Raw genomic sequence first — 18,738 nt, forward strand, 5'->3', positions numbered from 1 at the left:
CATATTAAAAAAATAATGTGAATTCAGTAAAATGATAAAAGTGCATCGTAATTCTCTTTTGGGTAGATACTACGATACACTATCATAATTTAAATGTCATTTTGTAAAAAAAAATCTTTAGTAGGCAATTAAATAATTTTAACCAAACATACACAACATCTTTGGATATGCAATATATGTTTGATTGAAAACATTAATTTACCTCATAATTTTTACTATTCATAGAATGATAGATTCATCTTTGGTAAAGCTTTTTATGTTCTAGAAATAGTGAAAGTCAATTTATCTATTTATTTTTCAATATAGGCATTTAATTAACTTTCATAGATAAATGATAAGTTTATGAGTGCATATTTTTCTTAACCATACTAGTTTGACCAATTTGGTGACTGACAAAATATATGAATACAAATGCATACATAATCTCATAAAATTTTGTGCATGTGAATAATTTTAAACATTTTAGCTTGGGCACTTTGGTGACTAACAAACTATAGGAACATAGTACATGCATTAGTGATCATAAACATGATATGTGTAAACATTAATTTTCTCTAGTTTGGCCACTTTGGTGACTAACAAATTATATAAATACAAAACACATATAACATCATAATTTTTTGTACATGTAAATAATTTTAAACATTTTAGTTTGGTCACTTTGGTGACTAACAAACTATAGAAACATAATGCATGCATCAACTGATCAAAAATATAATATGTGTAGACGTTCATTTATCTAGTTTGACCACTTTCGTGACTAAAACACTATATCTATACAAAACACACATAATATCATAAAATTTTGTGCATGTGCATAATTGTAAGCATTTTAGTTTGGTCATTTTGGGACTAACATACTATAGAAACATAATATGTGCATCAAGTTGAAAAGTCGTACCCAATTTCTCTTGGAATATTGAATGTGCCAAAAAATAATAAATTGTACTAATCCACATATGCCAAGTGAACATAAATATTATAGTGTAGACATTAATTTTTTAGTTTGGCCACTTTGGTGACTAACAAACTATATTGCACTAATTACACTCATTTTTTATTGCTTAATATAAGGATCACTTTGATTTATGACACAATCTAAAACAAAACATAATTATTTATTTATTTAGGAATGGTGGGCGGTAATTACTCTTTATTACCCTACCAAGGCTGATGCAGTTATATAATTTATGAAAATTATATGTTCAAACAATCCAGACTCTGATACCACATATAAGATTAAATAATTGAATACATAATATCAGGATCTTGAACACGATAATCTTACATAGAGATTGTTAGGAGTACATACCTGATGAGGAAGACATCATCACAGAGAAAAACGTAAGCTTTAGTCATAAATTGATTCCTACCTCTTTGACCTAACTTTATTTTATCACAATCGTCGCGATGAAATTATTGTAGAGAATATGTGATTAACCCTAATTGGTGGAGGGAGGACCAATTCATAGAGGTTATGATTTAATCTGGTACGTCCATCAAGTAACCAATGTACGGACAAGATCTATTCCTCATTAAATACTATTTATGGTATTACTTGGGTTACAAGTAAACTTGGGTCATAGGTAAGAAACAATTAATAATAAATAGTAATTATTCTTACATTAGGGGCCAATTTACATTAATTGGGTGTCTTTTAGCCAATGAGATTTTTGCTTATATAGCTTTCAAAAAATTTATTTGTAAACCTTTAAAGAATGCTCCTCAGGGTGTTAGGGAGAAATACATACACTCTTACAGTTTTTAAAGTGCAATTTTGGCATTAAGCATCAATTATAGTAATCATGCGATTTTCTTAGGTTTTTATTTGTTAGGCCAAAAATATTCTGATAATATGGCTTTCGAACACTGTGAAACCTTAATGGAACCTTCCCTAGCGAGTTGGGGAGTAGTAAATTGTTTCTCACAAATTTTCAGCCCATTTATTGAATTTAGTAGCAAATTTATAGGAATTTGGCATTTTTCTCAGTTTTTTGTGTGTCAACCCATGAACATTTTGTTGATATGACTTTTAGATGAAACTTTCAACAAATCCTTGAAGGAACCCTCTATAGGAAGTTGAGGAAGCAGTATAGTCTCAACAATTTTGAGAGTCAATTTTATGCATTTAGGAGATAGTTACAAGAATAAGAATATTTTTCTTTGGTTTTCGTGTATTAGCCATGAATATTTTTTCTGATATGGCTTTTGGAAGATTTCTTTCACAAACCCCTTGTGGTGAGTAAGAGGATCAGTACATACAGTCTCATAATTTTCAGAGTCCATTTTTTGTATTTAAGGATAATATAAAGGAATTAGGCGATTTGCTCAATTTTTTGTGCCTGATAGACCATGACTATTTTTGTTATATGGCTTCCACATATATTCCTTGCAAAATATTCAAGAAACTCTATGTAGGGAGTTGGGGAGCAGTACGTATTGTCTTATATACCTAAATCCATTTTGAATATATAGGAGACATATTTCAGAAACTAAGCTATTTTGTTAGTTTTTTGTGTTAGTGCATGAATATTTTGCTGCTATGTCTTCAAGAGCATTTCTGTACGAAACCCTCCGTACAGAGTTGGTTTAATAATTTTAACATTCAATTTTGGGAATATAATTAAATTTTGGGAATATAAGGACCAATGTAGAGGAATTAAGCAAATTGCTTAATTTTTCATGTGTGTTAGACCATGAATATTTTTGTTCTATGACTGTTAGACAAGTACTTTTCAAAACCTTTATTAAACTCTCCATAGAGAGTTGAGAGAGCAATAAGTACAATCTCATATTTTTGAATCCATCTTGGACATTTTTAAGGCCAATTATAGGAATCAAATAATATTTTCAGTTTTTCGTGTGTCCCATAAATATTTTGGAGATATGGCTTATGAACGATTTCTTTGTGATACCTTAACAGAGCCCTCTGTAGGAAGTTGGGGAGTAGTACGTAAAATCTCACAGATTTAGAATATATTTTCTGCATTTAAGGGCTAATTTAAAAGTATTAGGCTATTTTTTTCATTTTTTTCCATGTGTTTTAACCCATGAATATTTTAGTAATATTGCTTTCATCCATTTCTTTATGAAACCTTTACGCAACTCTTTATCATGTTTTGGTGGAGCAATGAATATTATATATCAAAAAATTTAGAGTCTATTTTGAACATTTAGGGGGCTAATTTAAAGGAAATTAAACGATTTTCTTAGTTTTTGGTGTGTGTTAGCCCAAAATTATTTTTTGTTGATTAATAGTCTTGATACCAACTACTTAAACAAGTCAGAATATTCTAACTAAATATTCAAATTAGGCACGTTCGATTGAAATATGACTTAGATCGAACTTCTTAATGGAATATTTTGACAAGTTTATTAAGTTAATAATATATTAAGCCAAAAAAGAACCACTATATCATTGATAAAACAATGAAAGAGAGCATTTTACCAAACAAAGTCTTACACCGCATGTCCAAATAACTGTGCCAATACCAATATATATTTTAAAATTACACAATAATGAAACATTAATATTGAATATTTATGAGAAATTGAAGTAAGAATATCAACTTGAAGGTAAAAATTTTTATGAGAAATTAGTAAGAATATCAAAATGAAGGTAAAAACTTTTACAAAATACTCCATAAGGAGTTAGGGAAGTAATAAGTAGAGTAGTATAGTGTTTAGAGTCTACTTTGGGAATTTGGGGGCTGATTAAATTAAATTAGCAAATTTTATCATGTTTTTGTGTATATTAGGCAATGAATATATTGGTGATATGACTACTAGATGATTTCTTTACGAAAACTTTACAAAATCCTTTGCAGGGTTTTAGGGGAGAAGTACATAATTTATCAAGTTTTAGAGTATGTTTTGGCCTTTTAGAGAACAATTCATATGAATTAGGTGATTTTCTCTACTTTTCGTGTGTGATAACCATAAATATTTAAGTGTATGTCTTACGGACGATGTCTTTGCGAAAACTTTATGGAACTCTTTGTAGGAAGTTGTGGGAGCAGTACGTATAGTCTCACAATTCATAGATTCCATTTTGGGCATTAAAGGGCAAGCCTACAAGAATTAGCTGATTTTTTCAGTTTTCGTATGTGTTACCCAATGAATATTTTTATAGTATGGCTTCTAAATTATTTCTTGATAAAAAATTTATGTAACACTCCATAGGGCTTTGGGAGAGAAAACGTACAGTCTCAAAATTTTTAGAGTTCATCTTGCACATTTACCGTCTAGTTTACATGAATTAGGAGATTTTCTTAGTTTTTCATGTGTGTTAGCCTATGACTGGTTTGGTGATGTGGCTTCGAAACGATTTTTTTTTGAAATCTTTAAGAAACCATCCAAAGGGAGTTGGTGGAGTAGTACCTATAGTCTTGAAAATTTTAGAGTCCATTTATGGTATTTAGGGGCAAATTTACAAGAATTAGACGTTTTTCTTGTTTTTTTTCATATATGTTAGCACATGATAATTTTTGTGTGTGGATTCCGGATAATTTCTTTGTGAAATCTTTATAAAATAGTACATAGGGAGTTGGGTGATAAGTACGCACATTATCACAATTTTGAGAGTCCATATTGGGTTTTTAGGGGACAATTTATAGGATTTAGGTGTATTTCTCAGTTTTCGAGTTTGTTAGCCATAAATATTTTGGTGATATGGCTTTAGGATGATTTCTTTTTAAAACTTTTACAGGACCCTTAGTAAGGAGTTGGGGGAGCAATACGTACATTCTAACAATTTTAGAGTGTTTTTTAGTCATTTAGGGGCTAATTTATAATAATTAGACGATTTTCTCATTTCTTTTTTCACGTATGTTGTAAGCCCAAGAATATTTTGTAATTAAAAACAAGCTTGATACCAACTTTTAAAACAAGTATAAATATTCTAATTAGATATTAAAGATAGGCATGTTCAATTGAAACCTGACTTACATCAAATGTTTAAATATAATATTTTGACAAGTTTGACAAGATAATTACGTACTAAGACGAAAAAAGAAACTCTATATATTTGATAAAACAATTAGTGTTGTTTATCTGATGGATCACGTAGATAATTTTGCTTAACAGTTTGGTTTTTCGGATATGAGCTTTTAAATTTATTAATGTGGTAGCTCATTTATAAGATATTCGTTAGTTTGGCAATGGATTACAAATTATCAGATGATTATCGGGCGATGTGTTGGTTAACCTATAATTTAGATGATATATTTTTTTCGATGAACGCACCTTACAAAAAGGATGACTTTTAACCAATTTTTTTCAACTGGTTGTCACATTTTCATTGTCCATTTGGAGCATCATTGTCAATGACTCGATAAGTTATTTCATACTTTTCAGGTACATATCCTCAATGCTTTTATTATTTTTTACTCGCGCTCTATTCTTTAAAGGAAAATAGATTCCAATTGAAAAGTAAATAGGTTTTCACGACTTTTTGGCTCTGACCTTTAAGATTTTGAACTAAGAAAAGAAAAATATATAATTATTGTTATATGTTATGGTAGAATATTATATGAGGCTAATATTTTTATGACAAGGGAAACCTATAGCCACTACACTTTGGGTGCACATAGGGTAAATAAGATGAGTTTAATATACCTAAAATAAAAATGTAAGTATGGTAATTCTTAACGGGTTAATGGTTTACACAATAATAAAATCTAATAATCCATCACCACATTGATAAGCCATTTATTATAAAATTTTAATTCATTCCCCAACCCTTTATTCGATAACCCTATACCAATAAGTCATAATCCAATTTTCGGTTACCTTATCGGTTACTGTTTGGTTGTGAATACCCCTAAAAGGAAGTAAGGAAAGCATTAAAAAAATTCTTACACCACATGTCCAAGTAAGTGCATCAATTAGAATATTTTAATTACAACACAATAATGAAAAATTGACATTGATAATTTAAGAGAAACCTAAGGTAGAATATCAACTTGAATATACAAAGCAGATTATTTACATGCATGTAGATGCTTTAGGAAAAAAATGATGAAAAGATATGCATGCACCTAATATTAAAAATAAAAAGACACCCAAGTAATAAATTTTAAATCCCTATAAAATAATTTCTACATAATAATCCAAAATAACTTGCTTGCAAACCAAACTATCCCTAAGGTTTTTGGGCTCAATTCGAGCAGTGAATTGACTATGTGGGTAAATAGAAGACTGGAGAAAAGTTCAAAAAACATATACACAATCAGCATTTCTACAACGTAGATTTTCTCGAATTGTGAAATTCCTCCCACTATATTCCCAAGACATTTTAAAGTTATTCTTCTACCTCTAAAATCGAATATTAAACACATAAAACTTTTGGTTTGCTAAGAAAGATGCAACCTTGTTGCCTTTCTTGTTCCACCACACTTCACTAACCATATATTCATGCATTTATCCAATAAACCACCTTCCATGTATTAACCATACGGACTAAATGCAATAGAGTAAAAAACTTCCCTGGATTCAAAATGGAAGATAACCTACTCAGTAAATAAAAACATTCGACAACAACAATACAATTAACTTATTCTCACTCCTTTCCCCTCACATCCCCACCAAAATAAAGGGAATAAGTATATAGGTTATCCATAGTTCAATTGAATACGAGAAAACAATCCACATACTACTTAGTCTGTAATAGATAGTTAAAAAGTAAAATTTTATTAAGAGTCCCTATTTTTATCTCTTGTATCCAAGTTGATATAACGAGTTCATATCTGTCACATATGTTCGTCCAAGGTGTGATGTTTAACATCCCATATCTTTACAGTAGAGTGAAATGAGGCAATACACATTAGACAATAACAAAGCCAATAAGCTAAGAGAAATAAAATGCTTAGAGTAATAAATTGAATCAGCACACACCAAAAATCCATTTGCTAGACAACTAAAGTGAAATTGTATCTCTCTAGATTATTTTACTCGCACAAGGATTATGGGTGAGATTGAAATCATTCCGTATGATTACAAATTGAAAAAGAATTGAAGACTACAAGTTATACATCTAAACAGAACAAAGGCAATTAGTATAAACCTTTGCATCTTAAAATACACTAAGTTCGAAAATGAAAAGTATACTAACTCTTTTGATTGCTTGTTGAAGGTTGAGAGTGTTGATTATGATGTTGAGTCCTCAAAGACAAATAGTATATCAAATAAAAAGAGAAGTATTGATCCATTCAATGTGATGAATGACTTATGTGAACCATTGAACAAAACAAAAGATGACACCTTAGACAATTCCAAAGATCTAGTTCCAAAGTTTATCGGTAGTACTCCACTAATAAATGTTGATGATTGTGAAAATAAGCGACAATGTTGATGAAGAAGAAGTAGACAATGTGTATGTGCCATCGCCAAAAGTTAAGGAACAGAAAGTTACCTGACAAAACGTTCTTCAAAAAATAGATGTTTTTCAAGATATAAAGAACCATCAAGTAGTAATAATAAGAATATTGATAAAGAAAAAGGGAAAAAGGGACAACACGAAGAAAGAAAAAAAAAGAAACAAATAGTCTTCTACTCCACATCTTCTTGTTGTCTGCAGTGGTCATAGTGATGGTTGTGGTGGAAGAACAATTATTGTAGTGAATGAAAGAGTTTATCTTCAAAGTCATAGTGTAGGAAAAGATGAAGCTATTATGCATTAACACAACTCATACACAAATTCAGAACATAATTAGATATTCAATGGTACTTAGAAGTCTATAAAAAGTAATTTTCTAAAACATGTGGAAGAAATAGTCTCCTTTAGTTGTTGCTTTAGAATATTATGATAGAAACACAAAAATTGTGGTATCTCTAGAGCATGAAGCCGACAAGGAACTTTAGTGTCCCACTCAATAGCATTGATATCATTCTTAAATGGAATAAGTTAAGAATCCTTCATTGTTCCAAAACAAGCACATATTCAGTGTTCAACTAGCAATTCCATTTGAACTTTCACAAACAATGAATTATTTACAACATCGTATAGTTAATCTGTAATACATCAAAGATATAAAAAAAATGTATATTATTCCATTAGTTGAGTACACCTGATGTCCTGAGAATGTTTTGACTTGTCTACACTCACAAACTTTACAAAAATAGATTAGGCCATCAATGGAGATGGTGGAAAAAAGCTTATTTTTCTACCAATCAACATCTAGTAATGGAACTAAATGGGGTTCTATAACAATGGTGAGAATATATACAGGCCTATGAAATATAGATAGGATAGGGGAAACAAAACACTTGAATGAAATTCAATTTGCTGCATCCATTTTCCAGACCTCACTTCATAATAGTAAAGATCAAGGAAAGTCAGCCAAAATAAGGCAGTATAAAACTCACATTTCATCAAGTGTAATAACATTCTTGTTTTTCTTAGTTTTTCGGCTTTGGATAGTAGAGTTACATGGACAATCTCCAATAGACCGAATTCTAGTAGTAGAATCGTCATACCTAAATTGATATTACGCATGAATACCTATAAGAAAGATGATTCCTTAGACGAGTCTTAAACTACTCACAACCTTCACAAAATCTCGACTAGATATTGTCTTTTAAAAAGTTATAAAATCACAAGATAGCTAGAAAAAGAAGTAGAATTATTAACATGAGCATACATAGACGAGAGCAATAAAATGGAAAACTGGAAATAATGCTTACCAAGATGCAAGAAAAGACCCTTATGGAATCCAACAAGAAGAAGAACAACATATTCAATGAGGTTAGAAGAAGGTGGTGTATATGCAATCCTAAAGTAAAGAAACATCTAATCGAAAGAAAACATAAAATCTCCATAAAAATAGTTCAAAAGAAGATGAAAAATGAATTACCAAATTCAAGTAGGAGGATATCATAGGTGAATAAGCCATTACTATGAACTGACGGCACGTTAAAGAAACAAACAAAGGGTCAAAGGATGGCTCCTACATACCTATATGTAAGACTAGAATTAGAAATATTTTAATTCCAAGTGATATTTCGAATAAAGTGTTGAATGATAATTGTATCCTCCAGCCATTTCAAAGAGTTGAAAGATTAAATTTGTTTAATCTGAGATATATTCAGAATTTAAACCAGATACTTATATTTGATAGTATATCACAATATATTTAATATTCTTAAGTTCAATTTATTGATTTTTTTGTTCTCGAAGTTACAAGATCTAGTTTTTTCAATCAAGTGTTGTAACATTCTTGTTTTTCTCAGTTTCTTTGACTTTTGATAGTACAGTTACATTGACCATCTCCAATAGACAAAATTCTAGTAATAAAATCTTCAGAAGGAAATAGATATCACACATGATTAAGTATAAGAGACATGATTCCATAGACGAGTATAAAACTACTCACAACCTTTCATGAAATATCAGTGCTAATGATTGTCATTTCCAAGGTCAAAAAATCACAAGATAATTAGAAACAGAAGTAGAAATATGAACATGAGCGTACATAGACGAGAGCAATAAAATAAAGAAATGTAAGTAATGCTTAAGCAGACGCAAGAAAAGACCCTTTTAGGCTCCAACCACAACCAAAAACCCGGAACAAGAAAAAATTGTAATGTTAATATAGAAGACAAAAAAATATTATATTTATTGTTTTTCCTATCAAGAAATCTTGTCAGATTAGGAGCTAGCCACAAAGATTTGGTCAAACATTATGTATGTCCTTACAAAGTCGTTACATCATAACTAGGAATTTTCTCGTTAGAGAGGTTGCAATAGTGTTGATATGCATAAGCTCCAAATATTTCTTGCAACAAATGAAAAATTTATGTGTCACAAGAGAAAAAATACTTGGACGATCACTAAAAGTTACTGAATTAAGCATGAAAATAGAAGCTTCTATCGTTTGTCATCTAGAAAAAAAGAAACACAATATGCAGTTCGAATGAACATAAAGAGTATGACCATTGAGATTTATTTGTAGAGACTAAGTGCTAGAACAAAAATGAAACTCCTTTTTACATTTGTGGTGTTTGACCAAAAACAACACAAAACACAAATGTTTTTTCTGCAAAATTTTTAAAATTTGTTTTAATAAAAGTGTCTCTAGATCACAATAATAATTTTAATTATCCTACGTTTGATGTATAGAGACTTTTCTAAGAAATCCTCAATTCAGAAAATGATTATACACTACAATGGTTATAGAAAAATATCAACATTCGCAAAAATTTAACTCTTTTTAAAAAAACAACAACAACATATCCAATAAGGTATGAAAAGGGTGGTGTATACGCAAGCCTAAAGTAAAACATATCATAGCATCTAATAGAAATAAAACATCAAAATCTCGATGAAATTAATTCAAAATAAGAACAAAATGAATTACCTAATTCAACTACGAGGAAATCATAGGGTGAAGAATCCATTGATGTGAATAGGCGACAAATTAAAGAAAAGACAATGTAGTTATATAGAAGACTAGAATTAGAAATGTTCAAATTCAAAAAGACATTTTGCTAAAGTGTTGAATGACAATTGTATCATCAAGCTATTTCAAAGAGTTAGAAGATTAATCTGAGACAAATTTAGAATTTAAGAAAGTTAATCAACTTTGATAATATATCACAATATATTTATTATTCTTAATTTCACTTTAGTGGTTTTGAAGTCTCGAAGTCAAAAGATCTAAATTCGTATTGTAGAATTATATATTTTTAAATCTAAAACTAATTTATTAATAAATATAATTTTTTCATATTTGTTTCGATTTGTTAGTGTTTTAGGTCTTTAAGTTGTTACAATACCTAAAACCTTATAGACTCTTTACATAATGTTCACTCATTGCACCCCCTTAATATTACAGCTGTTAGTTAAATTTTTTTGTACAATAACTTTGGGGTTCTAGGAGTTGAATTTCCGATTTGTTATGTTTGCTTTTGACAAAATCCCGAGTCTATGGGAACTCGACTTTTAAATTGATTATTTAAGCATGTATCTACATCTTTAAATGCTTATGTCTTGGTTAGTATTGTTTAGTTGGTTTTTACTAATAGTTCTCCCCATCCAAGAGTTAGTTTGTGCCAATCACGACCATTTGGGTCGTGATAAAGTTGGTATAACATCCCTTGTTTTGTTGATCTCGTTGTACAGAAATGATTCAAGTAGAGTTCAGTAAAATGGTATAGAGACATCTAAACTTTTCTATTAGAGGCTACAAGACTTTAGGAAAATCTCTCCATCTTCTTCTCCTTACGTGCTATAATCTTATTACAATTGGAGTATGGTTATCCAAATTGGTATCAATTTCATTAAATCTTTGATCCACATATGGTCAACATGAGAAACAACGGTGACAGGCCACCATCTCCAATTATTGAGCCAGCCCGAGAGCCCCTATGGAGAAGTTGTGGCTGACGAACGGGTAGAGGAAGAGGAACGAATAGAGGCTGAAGAAAGGTAACTGATGTGCCGCGAAAACATTGAACATTTGATTCTTGAAAACTAAGGATTAATACTAGAATCTGGTGTACTAATGTGGATATGATGTATTTGGTAATGTTGGTACAGTTAAAGTAGGTGGATGTGAAAGAATAAAGAAAAGAACAAAATGTACAAGAGTTGAAGCAAGTAAAGACTATAGACGGCCTCATGGGCCGTGGTCATCACTATTGATTGCGAATAAGTTCGTGAAGTTGGACCAGTGACCAGGCGTCAAGGATTTGAGAAGAGAGGTGACCAAGTGAATACCACGTGCCCCTACACAGATCGTGGTCATTGTTATGTGTCTTCGTGTTGCTTGTGGTGACTTTCCAATATATATGCATTTAAGACCCAAGATTGGAAAAGTGCAAGTCAACATCACGGGCACCTATACGGACCATGGTTATTCATGTATTCTAATGAGAGAGCGCAGTAGATTTATCCTATATATGTGTAACATTTCGTAGTCCAAAATAGCTAGGATTCAACAAAGAAACTAAGAATTTTTTTTTGGAAAGAATAGGGAAAATCAGTAAAATTTTTAAAATGCAAAATTGAGTTTTTGGTCATTTCCAAACAACCATTACTTCTAGCTCAGGATGAGTTAGGGTCAGTTCTTTATTTGGGCATCGCCCATATTGTATGAGGGAGATATGCCTATCTGATGTTGGGCTATTGGACTGAGGAAAGTCCAATCCGGATTTTAGTGAGGCTAAAGTAGTCTTTTCACTCTACTATTTACTAATTTGTTTTAAGGATTTATTATGGGTAAAACTAAATCTTAATTCATATTTAGTAAAGTCTAATATGCTTAGCGCTTGGGATAAAAGCGAAGAGAAGAAGGAGAAAGGAGAAAAGACCAAAATTCCGCCAAGAACGCCAAGATCGTTGATTGAACTTCATCGGGGTGATCCCTTTAAGGTATGTCAGATCTTTCTGTGTTGGATTCTTCCACCCACACAATTATATGTTTAATTCAGCTCTATAAGAGTAGATTGAATGATCAACATTGGTGTTGTTGATGAAAAACCGTTGAATTCTTGTTGGTTGAGTTGTAGTATACCTTTGGTTGATTAATTGGTGTTTTGGCCTGTTTTATGAGTCTAAATTATTTGGTATTGAGAATTTTAGTGATCCTAAGTGTTTGGGTGAGATCCATGGGAGTTTAGAAGGTTTAGAATTGAAAATCAGATCGGAAATCCCGTCTAACAAGCCTTGGGGTGCCGCTCCTGCCAAAGCCCCTCAAGGCGGCCTCAGTCAGACAAAGCCTGGCACGCCGCACCAGCCATTGCCTCTCAAGACAATCTCTATCCGTCCCACGCCTCTCAGAGCTCCAACGTCGCGTGGAGATCTTATTTTTTCCCATATTTTCGTATTAGCTCCTAAGTGATGTACCTATAGTTCCTAGTTGATTCCAACACTCTAAAGTACATCTAAACATAATGAAATTATCCATAAACATGATATCACGATCCTTCAATCCATAATCCAATTCAAGGAAAGTTAAGATCAAAGTAGAAGATGTTATGACTTAATTCTAAAAGTGAAGAATAAAGTCAAAGTGAGTTTTTAATTTTTTAAAGAGTCTTAAACAAGCATTTTAAGTTTGTTTAAGGCTCAAGCCACAATTTGAGCAAAAAGTAATGAGTTAAGTTAAATTCTCAAAAGTTATAGGGGAACTAACTATTCCCTAATATTTCTGTCTCAAGTAAAGCATAGAGCAAAGAGTGAGTTAACTTCTCAAAAGCTATAAGGGAACTAATTAGTCCCTAAGAGTTACAAATGTTTGTTTTCACATTTTCAGAGAAAGAAAGGAAGCTAGACTTCCACAGAGCCTTTGGCTAGTTTTAGAAAATGGGAACTATGATTTCCAAGAGAGCTCTTAAAGCTAAGTTTGAGAAATTACCTAAAACCAGAGAAGAAGTTGTTTTAAAAATAATTGAGCTAAGTATTTTGGGAGTAGTATTGAGAATTGATACAGGGATGTGAGTTTATATCAACTCAAGTCTCCATAAACCATGTAACCAGCATGGATAGAAAAATGATCATACTTTTAGATGATTTCTTAGTGCTTTTTATCATAGTTTAGTGGATCCACTAAGTAGTTCAGGTTCTATAGCAATGGCAAGTTATAGAGCGGTCCTCTTGTAATGTGAGGTAAGACGTTGTACCATTGCTTCGGTTCATTGTGATAGTTGTCTCTTAGAGAATCTCCCACATAAACTATATTACTTTCATATACAAGAAAAGTTGAGTTTATTATTGCATTACATTTAATGAATTAAGTGTTCACACTATTTTACAAGTTTCATACATATTGCATGTGTCTCTACTGCATTATATTGAGTTATTACTTCTTTAGTTGAAGAGACAAGGTAAGTTCATTCTTAATCCTTCCAAGCTTAATAGTAATTGTGTAGCATTCTAAATTTCATACTCGTACATTCAATATACTGATGCAAGGTGGCCCGCATCGTCTTATGATGCTAACACAAGTAACAAGGGCCAACAACCAGCATCTCGTTGATCCCGTTGAGCATTCGGAGTCAGTGGTGAGCAACCTTGCATTGAGGAGGACACTTGTATTCGCTTTCAGTCTTTTTTAATTTATAGTATGTATTGGGGTCAGTCCCAACATCCATCTAGTATAGTAGAGGTGTCATAGACAGTCAAATAAGTCAGTTTGAGAATCTCTTTATTTAAAAATGTTTTATTTTGAGACTCAAGTGTCATTTTGGCCAGAATAATATATTTAAGTATTTATGTTGAGAATGTCTCTTATTTATTGTTGAGTTAAGCTAAGTCTTCCACTGAGTTATGTAAGTTAGGCCAAGGGTTTGCAAAAGACCATCAATGGTCTTTAGGTGTCAACCACGTCTAGGGTGTAGGCTCAAGGAGTGACAATTTTTCATTTGTTTGAGAGAAGAATGATTGTTGGTATATAGATAAATTAACTTGAAGAAATGGAGTGAAATTTTGAGCTCGGGAGAAAAGAATTTTTACACTATCTAAGAGAGCTAAACTTGTTAACACTCTAGGACCGAGAGGGCTTGAGTAAAAGTTATCTAATTATAGTGAGAAGTGTTAGGTATATCTAAATTTCCTGTATTTTGCAGAGATAAATTGTCTAAAACTCATTTACGAAAAAACACTAAATGTAACGTTGTGGAGAACACAATCCTAGTTTCATTAATTATCAAAACAACTTTTGAATTAATATCTTGTTAATTGTTAATGTGGATTTCACTTAACAATCTTAATTATTAGAACTTTACAACTTAAATCAATTTACATTCCACAATTGTTTTTGTTAGGAAATAATAACAACATTTGGGTAAACGCGACAGTGAAATCTTTTCTATAATGAAATTCTTCGTGGTACAGAACTCAACTCATGTTGAATTCTATAAATTAACTTTGACTGTTTATACATCTTAATTGAGGGGTAAGTTTGGACATATCAAATTTTTGCTTCGCTATGGGGTAGTTTCAATTTAGAAGTGTTTTACTATCTCTTTTCAAAGCATAGTTATATTTCCTAATTTTATGTCTTATTCTTTGTCTATGTCTCTTACAGGTGAGTTCGACTATGTATGCAAAATACCAGAATAATTTAACAAGATCCAAAACATCAGAAAAAATTCGTAAAATGGTGAATACGCAAGAAATTGAGGCTAAGAGAAAATGACTGGGATTGGAAGTTGAACAATTGCAAGAGGTATTCAGCAGAATGCTGTGAACAACCAACATGTGGTGGTGGAAGAAAACAGAGGAGTGATTGAAATTGTTCCTCCCCGCAGACAACAAATAGCTTGACTGTTTAGAGCACAACATCTATCTCGCATGATACACATAGGGGATGACTTAGATTTTGATTAATTTGGAGCCACCGTAGCGATAACTTACTTCCAATACCTCCAGTGTGAAATTTACAATCAAGAACACTATGATTCAATGGAGAATTTGAAAGGTATATTTAGAGGTGCAACTGATGATGATGTGAATTAACATTTGATGAACTTTGTGGCTATATGCAAATCCCAAGAAATTCGTGGAGTTAGTCAAACAACAATGAGATTGAGGTCTCTCACTGTGGAGGCAACCAATTTGTTGAATGAGATTCCAGATAAGTCAGTCAGGACCTTGACTAAGTTGAAGGAAGCTTTCGTGGAATGATTCTATCCTATATCCAAATATCTACAAATGAAGGATGAGATAAGTGCCAACAAAAAGTTACTAGGTTAAGCAATTTTTGACACCTGCTGGAGATTCAGCCAAAAGCTGAAGAAATGTCCAAATCATGGTCTCACTGAGAGACATCGGAAATATGATTTCTATATATCTTTAAATTATGTTACTAAACTTGTTGGTGAAGTAGTGTGTGGAGGATCATTTATGAGGATGCCATTCACAAAGTGCATGCAGCTGATGGATGATGTCTCTAAGAATAATAGGGAATGGTACACCAGGGTTGTAGAAGTAGGACATATTGGGTTCACTTTTGAATTTCAGCTGAACAAAGGAAAAGATAAGATGAAAGGGATCAGGACACTGCACATACGAAGACCCAAATAGATTGACTCATGATGCATATTGTCACAAATTCTGAAAATGTAAATGTTGTAGGACATCCAAATAGGTATGAAGATCAGGACATCGATCTAGATGAGGAGTTGGGCAACCAAGGATGGTTTGGAATTTAACTCAAGAAACCAAGGTTAAAATTCTGGAACGTAGGTCGGAGCTATTCCAGAGAAGGAAAGTATGACAAGATAGAAAATAGAGAGCACAGGAACGAGATAAAGAGGGGAATTTTATGGTTATCGCTACCAGGAGTGGTAAGATTCTTTATGAACCTATTTCTACATGTACTAAGCATGAACATGTGTTGGAGCGATTTGGAAGAGAGGAGATTTAAGCTGTAAAGGTATATGATGTGGAAGATATTTAACTAATAGAGAAACCAGAAGGAGCAAAAGAAAAAGGGGCTGAGGGAACTATGCCTCTATAGAAGATACCAAGACCACATATAGTTTGGAGATGATGATCCTTAATCCTTAACCCAAGGTTTGATATTGACATGAATTAAGTTGAGATTGGTTCAATTGACTTGGTTATTGGTTCAATTTCTATTAATTGATGTAGTTACATTAATCATGAACAAATTAGAGTGATTTATAATCTTTCATGCTAGTTCTAGAGATGATGATCTAGGTTAGAAAGTGAATTAACCAAGGTGTTTTGTCTTAAGCTATGATCAAGTATTGAATTGTGATATAGTAGTTCTTATAGCATTTTTATCATGTTGATTATAAATTATGATGTTGTATACCCTAAATTAGATTGACTTGAGGGTTTATGGTAAGGCCTTGATGATGAACTATGAAGTAGACTTGGTAAGTCTTATGATATGTATCATGTACTTCTAATTGTGTTAATTGTGAGTACGAAATGATGTTATATGGGAGTAAGCCTTGTTTTAGGGTGTATAGGAAGGTATGATGTTGAATAGAAATTCCTTGACTATGTTTTTAGGTTGGTTAAGGTGTATGTGTTATTAGGATGGCGATGACTATCAATGCTCCTTATGATGATACGAAATTCTAATGTGCTAAACCTCATTTATATGTATTGTAATGGAAGGACTTATACTCATGCAATTTTGATTGAGCTATTAATGATGATGATTACACAAGGGTTACACCCTATGACCTAAACTAAGATATAATTTATAATTAAAGGCTAAAAGACATTTCAATAAAGGTACTTAGCCTAGCACCGAGTGAAGTTGACAATGGGAGGTGATGAGTTCCCATAGAGGAAGATTCACACTATAGTTCCAAATGTGGTTCTGAATCTCCAAAGAGGGATACTCATCCAATAGATTCCCGTGAGAGAAGGCCCCAAGTGCCCAATGGTATGTAGAGGGATTATACCTATATCCTTGTTCTTGAACTATGTTTCCCCCCATAGGAAGACTAGCTAGTGGATCCACCTAGAAAGCTATGTTTATGTTTTGTTTTACTTTGTCCTGTAGACCACTTCCATCGGTGTAAGGATTTACAACACCGAATTCCTAACTAGCTCATATGGTCTATGTCGGTTAGAGCAAGATGTTCCCGAAAGGTAAAATAAATTAAAGGATTGAACTACACCTAGGATAACCTAAGGGGTCTAGCTTAGTCTAGGTAGGGGTATAGGACTCTACCTAAGCATTGCACTAGTTTGCCTTGAGTGACGTCTTAGGAGGATTTTCTTATTTATGTTTATGCTTATAATGATATATGATATGTATATGAAGGACTTGCATAGTGTTGCTACCATATGTTGGTTAATTCAATTATGGATATGTAATGTTCTATATTGTTAAAGTAAGATGAAAGGTATATCTAAATGTCATGTTATAAGACTAGGAGATATAAAAAGACCCATACCCGGAAAGCCGGACAGTTTCATCTCATGAGAGTTACGTGAACCTCTACCCTTCCCGAAAGAAGGCATCACTGCTCATAGCCTGCCTGTCGGTACTCAGTATAAAGTTATATTTCATCTATCTCATACGTCATGGAAGCTGGTTTCTAGTATGAGGACATCATAACTCATTAGATTATTTCTCATCTCATCATTAGTATTAAGTGTGTTAAGCTCAATACTTTTATTAGAGTGTTCATAGAGACTGGTCTCTTCATTATCTTACACTCTCATAGGTGAGTACGTTTTGGTAACATTTACTTAGGCTCATTTGAGATTGCTCTTATCATTTACATAGCCTCATATCATGTTATCACCACATTCCTTATTATTATCACCTTTGCTTTTCATAGTTACTCACCTCTTATTACGTGAATGTTCATTTCATCATATGTCAATACACTTGGCCATTTAGTGTGTTTCACACCCTTACTTACCCCTTCTAGGGTTTCATCATTTCATTGTTCATTTCATCATTTCATTGTTCATTTCATCATTTCATTGTTCATTTCATTATATACATCTTAGGTTCACTTACTTTTGAACGTATGCTAGACTTATGAGTAGACACACAAGACATGGGGCTTGATTCATAGTTCGTTAAGTAATTTGTACATTCCGAAGATTATGTAGTACAAGACTTATGTATCTTGTATATATGCCAAGATCTTGATTTCGATCTAAGTAGGTGGAATTATTCTTGGAGATTTTGTTCACGTATGACTTATGTATCAATATGGAAGTTTGGGCAAGGTAACCCAAACTTGAATCACTTGGATAGCATTTACATTTTTCATTGATTTTATTTTTAATATCCA

Source organism: Solanum pennellii, chromosome 8, assembly GCF_001406875.1.
Source record: "Solanum pennellii chromosome 8, SPENNV200".
Lineage (NCBI taxonomy): Eukaryota > Viridiplantae > Streptophyta > Magnoliopsida > Solanales > Solanaceae > Solanum > Solanum pennellii.